Source organism: Carcharodon carcharias, chromosome 38 (genome assembly GCF_017639515.1).
Source record: "Carcharodon carcharias isolate sCarCar2 chromosome 38, sCarCar2.pri, whole genome shotgun sequence".
In the NCBI taxonomy this organism is placed as follows: domain Eukaryota; kingdom Metazoa; phylum Chordata; class Chondrichthyes; order Lamniformes; family Lamnidae; genus Carcharodon; species Carcharodon carcharias.
The window spans coordinates 760,981-768,305 of NC_054504.1; the positions used below are offsets into that span (position 1 = coordinate 760,981).

Below are 7,325 nucleotides of genomic sequence, written 5' to 3' on the forward strand. Positions count from 1 at the left end.
CAACACCGACCTTCACCCTGACCGACCGAGGGGCACTTCACTGTCGGAGGCGCTGTAATTCGACTCAGATGCGCTCCGAGGTGGATGTTGAAAGGTGAGGTGCCCTCTACTGGGTCAACAGCTGGGGGAGCTTTACTCTGTATCTAACCCCGTGCTGTACCTGTCCTGGGAGTGTTTGATGGGGACAGTGTAGAGGGAGCTTTACTCTGTGTCTAACCCCGTGCTGTACCTGTCCTCGGAGTGTTTGATGGGGACAGTGTAGAGGGAGATTTACTCTGTATCTAACCCCGTGCTGTACCTGTTCTGGGAGTGTTTGATGGGGACAGTGTAGAGGGAGATTTACTCTGTATCTAACCCCGGGCTGTACCTGTCCTGGGAGTGTTTGATGGGGACGGTGTAGAGGGAGATTTACTCTGTATCTAACCCCGTGCTGTACCTGTCCTGGGAGTGTTTGATGGGGACGGTGTAGAGGGAGCTTTACTCCGTATCACGGTTATTTATGCTGTGTACAGCATACATGCCCTGGAACCAACACTTGCCCCGCTACCAACATCGCTAAAAACAGATGATGGGGGGTCACTACCACATTGCTGTTTGTGGGAGCTTACTGTGCGCAGGGTGGCTCCCAGGTTTCTGACTTTTGCAACGGTGAGCGTACTTCAGAGAGTGTTTCATTGCCTGTGATCGGGGTGTCCTGAGGCAGTGAAAGGGGATTGAGAAAGGCAGGGTATTTCTATCGTTGGTTTTAACTCTGTACACACACAGTTCTCTCAGTATGACTTTGTCCCTTACTTAAAGTGCAGTATTATTAAATAGCATCTGTCCATACAGTCGGCTCTCTTATTCTCTTCCATATACATAACACACGTTACAAAGAGAAGACCAAGTGTATCTTCTCCCATTCGCTGGCCGGGCCCAGCATTTATTGCCCGTCCCTAATTGCCCCCTCGAGTAGGTGGTGGGTGAGCCGGCTCCTTGAGCCGCTGCAGTCCCCGTGTGGTGTAGGTACACCCACGGCGCTGTTAGGGAGGGAGTTCCAGGATTTTGTCCATGTGGTGTAGGTACACCCACGGCGCTGTTAGGGAGGGAGTTCCAGGATTTTGTCCATGTGGTGTAGGTACACCCACGGCGCTGTTAGGGAGGGAGTTCCAGGATTTTGTCCCGTGTGGTGTAGGTACACCCACGGCGCTGTTAGGGAGGGAGTTCCAGTATTTTGTCCATGTGGTGTAGGTACACCCACGGCGCTGTTAGGGAGGGAGTTCCAGGATTTTGTCCCGTGTGGTGTAGGTACACCCACGGCGCTGTGAGGGAGGGAGTTCCAGGATTTTGTCCCCGAGTGGTGTAGGTACACCCACAGCGCTGTTAGGGAGGGAGTTCCAGGATTTTGTCCGTGTGGTGTAGGTACACCCACAGCGCTGTTAGGGAGGGAGTTCCAGGATTTTGTCCGCGTGGTGTAGGTACACCCACGGTGCTGTTAGGGAGGGAGTTCCAGGATTTTGTCCTGTGTGGTGTAGGTACACCCATGGTGCTGCTAGGGAAGGAGTTCCAGGATTTTGTCCCGTGTGGTGTAGCTACACCCACGGTGCTGTTAGGGAGGGAGTTCCAGGATTTTGTCTGTGTGGTGTAGGTACACCCATGGTGCTGCTAGGGAAGGAGTTCCTGGATTTTGTCCCGTGCGGTGTATGTACACCCACGGTGCTGTTAGGGAGGGAGTTCCAGGATTTTGTCCTGTGTGGTGTAGGTACACCCACGGCGCTGTTAGGGAGGGAGTCCCAGGATTTGGACCCCAGCGACAGTGAAGGAACGGCCGATATATTTCCAAGTCGGGATGGTGAGGGGCTCAGAGGGGAACTTCCAGGTGGTGGTGTTCCCCATGTGTCTGCTGCCCTTGTCCTTCTAGATGGTAGAGGTCGTGGGTTTGGGCGGCGCTGTCGAAGGAGCCTTGGCGAATTCCTGCAGTGCATCTTGTAGATGGTACTCACACTGCTGCCACTGTGCGTCGGTGGTAGAGGGAGTGAATGTTTGTGGATGGGGTGCCGATCGAGCGGGGCTGCTTTGTCCTGGATGTTGTCGAGCTTCTTGAGTGTTGTGGGAGCTGCACTCATCCAGGCAAGTGGGGAGTATTCCATCACACTCCTGACTGGTGCCTTGTAGATGGTGGACAGGCTTTGGGGGGAGTCAGGAGGTGAATTACTCTCCGCAGGATTCCCAGCCTCTGACCTGCTCTTGTAGCCACAGTATTTATATGGCTGGTCCAGTTCCATTTCTGGTCAATGGTAACCCCCAGGATGTTGATAGTGGGGGATTCAGTGATGGTAATGGCATTGAATGTCAAGGGGACGATGGTTGGATTCTCTCTTGATGGAGATGGTCATTGCCTGGTACTTGTGTGGCGTGAATGTTACTCACCGCTTGTCAGCCCTGAGCCTGGATAGTGTCCAGGTCTTTTTGCATTTGTACACGGACTGAGATCTGATTGAGGACTTTCAGGTTATGAAAAGTGTTTCAATATGGAAAACGTAGAGAAGATGCTTCCACTTGCAAGTGAGACCAGAGCGAGGGGCAAACATCAATATCAGACGGTCATTAATAAATCCATTCGGGGAATTCAGGAGAAACGTCTTTACCCAGAGAGCGGGGAAAACGTGGGACTCGCTCCCACAGGGAGTGGTCGAGGTGGATCGTGTTTAAAGTGGGGGGGGGGGGGGGGGGGGGGGGAGGGGGTTGGGGAAGCTGGATAAACACATTAGGGAGAGAGAGAGAGAAGGATATGGGGACAGGGGGAGATGAAGAGGTGGGTGGGACGATGCTCGGAGCAAGACAATAACAGGTAGTGCAGAGGGTATAGAGAAGGAGGAACTTAGAACAATCACCGCTAGAGAAAAAGTACTGAGCAAACTATTGGGATTAAAGAGTGATGAGTCTCCAGGACCTGATGGCTTACATCCCAGGATGTAGCAGCGGAGATAGTGGTTGCATTGGCTATAATATTCCAAAACTTCCTGGATTCTGGAAAGGTTCCAGTGGATTGGAAAAATGCTAATATTCAAAAAGCAGGGGAGGCAGAAGGTAGGAAACTGTAGACCAGTTAGTTTAACGTCTGCCACTGGGAAATTGTTGGAATCCATTATTAAGGAAGTAGTAATGGGGCATTTGGAAAGTCAAAATGCAATCCATCGGAGTCAGCATGGTTTTATGAAGAGTAAATTGTGTTTGACTAATTCGCTAGAGTTCTTTGAAGGTGTGACTCACAAAGCGGATAATGGGGATCCTGTAGATGTAGTATATCTGGACTTCCAGAAGGCTTTTGATAAGGTGCCGCACAAAAGGTTAATACACAAGATAAGATCACACGGAGTTAGGGGTAATATATTAGCTCGGTTAGAGGATTGGCTAACCAACAGAAAGCAGAGAGATGGAATAAATGGGTCTTTTTCTGGATGGCAAGCTGTAACTAGTGGAGTGCCACAGGGTTCGGTCCTTGGGCCCCAACTATTTACAATCTATATTAATGACTTGGATTCAGGGATAGAAGGTACTGTAGCTAAATTTGCAGATGACACCAAAATAGGCGGGAAAGTAAGTTGCAATGAACAAATAAGAAATTTACAAATGGCTTTGGACAGTTTAGGTGAATGGGCCAAAATTTGGCAGATGGAGTTTAACGTGGATGAGTGTGAGGTTATCCATTTTGGTCGTTAGAATAAAAAGGCGACTTATTATTTAAATGGAGAGAAACTTCAGAATGCTTCAGTGCAGAGGGATCTGGGTGTCCTCGTGCATGAATCACTGAAAGCTAGTATGCAGGTACAGCAGGTAATAAGGAAGGCAGATGGAATTTTGGCATTTATTGCTAAAGGAATAGAGCATAAAAATAGGGAGGTGTTGTTGCAATTGTACAAGGCATTGGTGAGACCGCACCTGGAGTACTGTGCACAGTTTTGGTCCCCTTACTTGAGGAAGGATGTAATTGTATTGGAGGTGGTTCAGAGGAGGTTCACTAGATTGATTCCAGAGATGCGGGGCTTGTTTTATGAGGAGAGATTGAGCAGTTTAGGGCCTATACTCGCTAGAAGGATGAGGGGAGATCTAATTGGAGGTATATAAGGTGCTAAGGGGACAGACAAAGTAGACGTGGAGCGGATTTTTCCCCTTGTGGGACATTCTAGAGCGAGAGGCTGTAGTTTTAGGCTAAGGGGTGGTAGGTTTAAATCAGAGATGAGGAGGAATTACTTTTCTCGAAGGGTGGTGAATCTGTGGCAGTCACTACCTCAGAGTGCAGTAGATGCTGGGACGCGGAATAAATTTAAGGAGGAGATAGACAGATTTTGAATGAGTAACGGGTTGAAAGGTGATGGGGAGAGGGTGGGAAATTGGAGTTGAGGCCGAAATGAGATCAGCCGTGATGGTATTGAATGGCGGGGCAGACTCGAGGGGCTGAATGGCCTACTCATGCTCCTCGTTCTTATGTAAGATGGCCTTATTTCCCTCCACTATAATCGATATGATCCCCCTGTATAATATATATATATAATCTATATGATCCCCTCCACTTCCGTAACGTATATGATCGATTCAATCCCCTTCCCTTGTGTAATGTATCTCATCCATATGCGGCTGACGTAATATATATATAATCTACATGACCCCTCACTCCCTTGCGTAACGTACACAATCTATATGAGCCCCTCCCCATTTAATTTATATAATCCACACAATCCACACCTCCCCCGTGTTATGTCTACAATCTATGCGATTCCCTCTGCGTAATCCATACGATCACCTCCATGTGTAATCTATATGCTATACACTCACTGTGTATTGTACATAATCTATACATTCCACGTATAATGTATATAACTACACGACCCTCTCCTCTGCTTAATGTATATAATCTATGTGACCCCCCCTCCACCGTGTAATCTATACATTCCCCTTCTCCCCGTGCAATGTATATAATAGATACAACCCCGCCCTGGAATCTATATAATTTATATGATTCCCCTCTCCTGTGTAATCTATACTATCTATACGACTCCTCCTTCCCCTTTGTAATCTATGTGATCTACACGTTCCCCCCACCCTGTGCAATGTATATAATCTATACGATCCCCTCCTCCCATTGCAAACTGTATATAATCTATACGACACCTCCTGTGTAACCTACATCATATACACAACCCCCTCCGCATGTGTAATGCATATAATCTATATGACCCTCCCGTGTAACCTATATAATATATATGACCCCATCCCCAAGTGTAATGTATATAATCTATACGATCCTCTCCGAGTGTCATGTATATAATCTATACAACCCTCCCGTGTAACCTATATAATATATATGACCCCTCCGAGTGTAATGTGTATAATCTATGCGACACTCCCGTGTAACCTATACAATATACATGACCCCCTCTCTGAGCATAATATATACAATCTATACGGCCCTCCCGTGTAACATATATAATATACACGAACTCTCCCCGGGTGTAATGTATATAATCTATATGAGCATCCCACGTAACCTATATAATATATACTACCCCTCCCCAAGTGTAATGTATATAATCTATAGGACCACCCCCGTGTAACCTATACAATATATATGACCCCATCCCCGAACATAATATACATAATCTATACGAACCTCCCGTGTAACCTATATAATATATATGACCCCCTGAGTGTAATGTGTATAATCTATGCGACCCTCCAGTGTAACCTATATAATATATATGACCCCCTCCCCGAGGTGATATATATATATATATATTATATATATATAATCTAAAACAAAAACAGAATTACCTGGAAAAACTAATTCTGTTTTTGTTTTGGATTTCCAGCATCCGCAGTTTTTTTTTGTTTTATATATATATATAATCTATACGACCCTCCCGTGTAACCTATATAATATATACGATCCCCTCCCCGAGTGTAATGTATATAATCTACAGGACACTTTCGTGTCACCTATATAATATAGATGACCCCCTCCTCGAGTGTAATGTATATAATCTATAGGACCATCCCGTGTAACCTATATAATATAGATGACCCCTCCCGAGTGTAATGTATATAATCTATAGGACCATCCCGTGTAACCTATATAATATATATGACCCCTCCCGAGTGTAATGTATATAATCTATACGACCCCCTGCGTCATTCATACAATCCATGCAATCCCCTCTCCCCCCTATAGAATCGCAAAGACTCACTGCACTCTCCGTTCGGGACGCTCGATGAAAGCCGGATTCCTATTGGTTGCCCTGGACGACCGGTGGATTCTTATTGGTTGCCTTGGATGAAAGCGGATTCCTATTGGTTGCACCGGATGAAACGCAAGTTCCTATTGGTCGCCCCCGGGGAAAGGCCGGTTCCTATTGGTTGCAGCCTCCCGGCGCTGCGCGCGCAGCGGCCGTTGCTTTTTGAATCCGTCGCTTCCCTCCCCTCCCCCTCCCCCTCAACAGCCGGCACTGCGCAGGCGCCTTCCTCTCTCCACGCCAAACTGACAGCGGCGGCCGGCAGTGCGCAGGCGCTTTACTATTCCTCCTCTGCCAGCCTCCACCAATTAGAAGACAGAGAGAGAGAGAGAGAAAAAGCGGACCGGCTGTCGCGAGACGGGTTCAACTCAACCCACCCCTGCACCTTCACTTCGTCCAATCGCAGCGGCCGTCGCGCACGGTCCGACCAATCGGAATCGGGCAGACGACGACCGGGAGACCCCGCCCATCCGGGCTCGCGAGGCGCCGCCCCGCTGTCCAATCAGGAAAGGGCGGAGCTTGCCGGCCAGCGCAGGAAGGGGAGGAGGAAGAGGAGGAGGAGGAGGGGGAAAGAGGTGGGGGGGAGGGGGGGTGGGGCTAGATATTGCCCTTACCCAATAGGAGAGCGAGACACGGGGGTCAGGTGAGAGGGGGCGGGGGAAGGGGGTGGGGTAGATAACGTTCCGATGGGGGTTGGGGGGAGGGGTGGGGGTGTGTGGCTGGCAGGAAAGGAGGTGACCAATGGGTGAGCGGGGACGTGGGTGGTAGAGCGCGGCTCCAATTGGGAGAGGGGGTGGGGCGGGGCGTGGGTCTGGCCAATGGGAGGGGAGGGGGCGGGGCCCAGGGCGGTCCTGCATCCGCCGGCTCTCAGTTGGTGGGGAGCGGCCGGAGGGAGCGGCCGAAGGGGGAGAGAGAGAGAGAGAGCGAGCGAGAGAGAGAGAGACACCGAGACCTACAAACCCTTCCCCCCCGCCTCCCCGGCCGGGGAGGCTCCTGCTGAGTGAGTCCCGGGGGCCGCGCGCGGGTGCGCGCACACACACAGAGGGTTGGGGGGTA

At 49.5% G+C, this 7,325-nt stretch overlaps 1 protein-coding gene across 2 annotated transcripts in view; it reads right to left on the minus strand.

The window, feature by feature from the left end:
• The window catches only part of rusf1 (RUS family member 1), a 37,598-nt gene extending 30,914 nt beyond the window's left edge, over nucleotides 1-6,684 (minus strand). Inside the window, exon 1 of one of the 2 annotated variants that reach the window (XM_041180039.1) lies at nucleotides 6,225-6,684. The gene's annotated coding sequence lies outside the window, so the exon portion shown is untranslated. The remainder of the gene's footprint in view (nucleotides 1-6,224) is intronic. The other variant, XM_041180038.1, reaches the window with a different exon arrangement.
• Between the last annotated feature and the right edge of the window lie 641 nt (nucleotides 6,685-7,325).